General features: G+C 56.6%; 1 pseudogene; it reads right to left on the bottom strand.

Annotated features, from left to right (window-relative positions):
* On the bottom strand, positions 1–1661 carry LOC142792639 (small subunit ribosomal RNA; annotated as a pseudogene; the record flags this gene model as incomplete).
* Positions 1662–3579: the final 1918 nt, after the last annotated feature.

Raw genomic sequence — 3579 nt, 5'->3', positions numbered from 1 at the left:
GTAGCGACGGGCGGTGTGTACAAAGGGCAGGGACGTAATCAACGCGAGCTTATGACTCGCGCTTACTGGGAATTCCTCGTTCAAGGGGAACAATTGCAAGCCCCTATCCCAATCACGAAAGAAGTTCCACGGGTTACCCAGTCTTTTCAGACAGGGATAAAGACACGCTGCTTCCTTCAGTGTAGCGCGCGTGCGGCCCCGGACATCTAAGGGCATCACAGACCTGTTATTGCTCTGTTTCGTGCGGCTAGGAGCCGCTTGTCCCTCTAAGAAGGTTGTAAGGTGCTGGGAACCCCGCACCTATTTAATAGGCTAGAGTCTCGTTCGTTATCGGAATTAACCAGACAAATCGCTCCACCAACTAAGAACGGCCATGCACCACCATCCACCGAATCAAGAAAGAGCTCTCAATCTGTCAATCCTCCCAGTGTCCGGGCCGGGTAAGTTTTCCCGTGTTGAGTCAAATTAAGCCGCAGGCTCCACTCCTGGTGGTGCCCTTCCGTCAATTCCTTTAAGTTTCAGCTTTGCAACCATACTTCCCCCGGAACCCAAATACTTTGGTTTCCCGGAAGCTGCCCGCCGAGTCATTTGAGTAACTCAGGCGGATCGCTGGTTGGCATCGTTTATGGTCAGAACTAGGGCGGTATCTGATCGCCTTCGAACCTCTGACTTTCGTTCTTGATCAATGAAAACATTCTTGGCAAATGCTTTCGCAGTAGTTCGTCTTGCGACGGTCCAAGAATTTCACCTCTAGCGCCGCAATACGAATGCCCCCGTCCGTCCCTCTTAATCATTACCTCGTATTCCAAAAACCAACAGAACAGAAACGAGGTCTTGTTCTATTATTCCATGCAAGTTTATTCAGGCGACTCGCCTGCGTTGAGCACTCTAATTTTTTCAAAGTAAAAGCACCGGCCATCTCGAGGCACACAATGAAGTGCACCAAGAAAGAACCGGCATGATGTTCAGTCCGAGCCGTCGCATCGGGTAGATGCACTACTCGTCTGGAACTGAGATCCAACTACGAGCTTTTTAACCGCAGCAGCTTTAGTATACGCTATTGGAGCTGGAATTACCGCGGCTGCTGGCACCAGACTTGCCCTCCAATTGATCCTCGTTAAAGGATTTAGAGTGTACTCATTTCAATTACGGGGCCTCAAAAGAGTCCCGTATTGTTATTTTTCGTCACTACCTCCCCGTGCCGGGAGTGGGTAATTTGCGCGCCTGCTGCCTTCCTTGGATGTGGTAGCCGTTTCTCAGGCTCCCTCTCCGGAATCGAACCCTGATTCTCCGTTACCCGTAACAACCATGGTAAGCAAGTAACCTACCATCGAAAGTTGATAAGGCAGACACTTGAAAGAAACGTCGCCGGCTCGTGGCCATGCGATCAGCACAAAGTTATCCAGAGTCACCACACAATACGGGCCGAAACCCGATCGATCTTGGTCTAATAAAAGCACCCGTTACCCAAAGGGCTCCAGGCTCACTGCATGTATTAGCTCTAGAATTGCCACAGTTATCCAAGTAGGAAGAAACGATCTAAGGAACCATAACTGATTTAATGAGCCATTCGCGGTTTCGCCTTATTTCGGCATGTACTTAGACATGCATGGCTTAATCTTTGAGACAAGCATATGATTACTGGCAGGATCAACCAGGTAATCGTTCGACTGCGCGTCCGTCCTCGCCTTCGGCGGGCCGGACGCAGTCTGTGTGCGGCGGAGGCCACCTTCAGGCGCCCCAACACGCTTATTTGCACTCCGAGATGACGGCGTTCGAGCTCGCTACGGCACAACCTTCCCGAAAGACGAGTGGGAGCCGTGCGGCAAGAAGCACGTTCATGCTCGCTCTTTTTCGTTGCATCGACTCGGTCGCGCCGTGCGGGTTGCCCAAGCCCGCTGCACTGTCGGTGGACCGGCCGGAACTAGCAACGGAGCCGAGACTGCAAAGCCGCCAGACGACGGGTCACGCCCGCGTCTTCGGCGCTTTCGCATCTGAATCGCCCGAGGACGACACGGAACACACCTCGATATCGTGGTAAAACGGCACCGTCCGACAACCAGCCCCTAACGCATCAAGCGGATGAGGCTGCAGACGACTGCCGTGGATTCCCCTGGAGCAGACCCGAGGACACGCTTGACGAGGCCGAAGCCCGCCGCATATCAGACACCCGGTCGCTTTCGCGTACGCCGCTCACGAGAACCCCCACATAATAGCAGCGATAAGTACCCAGACCTCCTTGGGCACTAATACGAGCGTACTCGAGAAAATTTCACCGCGGGTGTGCCCCGAAACGTGTGGCACGTTGAGCGTGCCACAAGTCTACGTCGCTCTCAAACCCGCCGAGGTCGTAGAATTTGCGACCCTACTCACGAAATTCCCACCGAGGATACGGCCGCAAACGTACCGCACCTTGGGTAGGCCACGAGTTTGTGCAACACTACGCTGACGGCACAGCACCGAGGTCGTGCGCGCACGCACGGGAAAATTCCGCCGCGGTTTCTGCCGAAAACGTGAGGCACCACGACTCTCCGCAAGTTCGCGTCGACTGCGAAAGACCGAAGTCGTGAACGACGTGTCCGCTACTCGCCGCCGACACGCTGGACACCAAACGTACAACGACTCGACGGCGTCGTAGAGGCCCACGACGCGGTTTTCCTTAACGACGTCTCGGCGTGGCACCGACAGGTTAGAACGGCCGACCAACGTTCCCTGTCCGCCGTTCGGCTCAGTCGAAGGGCTCGGCGACTTCGGCAACGCTGCGAAGCCGCACGGTGACGCACGCCATGTCCCCATTTTTTTTTTTTTTCTTTCTGCGTCTGCCGGGGTGCCCCTATAATAGCAGCGATAAGCACCCAGACCGCCGTGGGTCGCTCGCCCCGGCTGACGTGGTTTTTCGTACTCCTGCGGCGGGTCGCCGTCAAGCACGTCCAAATACGCTACTTTCGTGGGCGCATTCACGCTCTTTCGCTTCGCCGGAGTGCCAGCACTCACTCTGCCAAAAACGGCGAACATCCGAGCGGCGGTTCCCACTTTTGCGTCGGCGTCGCAAACCCCGCCCCGGCAGACGAGGTTTGCCGTACTCGTGCGACGGTGGCCGGCGGGCACGTCGAAAGACGCCGATATCGTGCGCGAATTGGCGCACCTTGGCTTCACCGGAGTGCCGCCACTGACTCCTCCAAAAACGGCGAAGATCCGAGCGGCGCTTCCCACTTTCGCATCGGCGTCCCGAACTCCGCCCCGGCTGACGCGGTTTACCGTACTCGTGCGACGGTCGCCGGCGAGCACGTGGAAAGACGCCGATATCGTGCCCGAATCGGCTCCGTTCGGCTTCGCCGGAGTGCCAGCACTGGCTCGGCGAAAGACGACGAACATCCGAGCGACGGTTCTCACTATTGCGTACGCGTCGCAAACCCCGCCCCGGCAGACGCACTTTGCCGTACTCGTGCGACGGTCGCCGGCGAGCACGTAGAAAGACGCCGATATCGTGCCGGAATCGGCCCCGTTTGGCTTCGCCGGAGTGCCAGCACTCACTCGGCCACAAACGGCGAACATCCGAGCGGCGGTTCCCACTTAGCC

Source organism: Rhipicephalus microplus, unplaced genomic scaffold, assembly GCF_043290135.1.
Source record: "Rhipicephalus microplus isolate Deutch F79 unplaced genomic scaffold, USDA_Rmic scaffold_230, whole genome shotgun sequence".
Taxonomy (NCBI): domain Eukaryota; kingdom Metazoa; phylum Arthropoda; class Arachnida; order Ixodida; family Ixodidae; genus Rhipicephalus; species Rhipicephalus microplus.
Note: the sequence above shows the minus strand (reverse complement) of the source record. Positions and strands in the feature narration are given on the sequence as shown.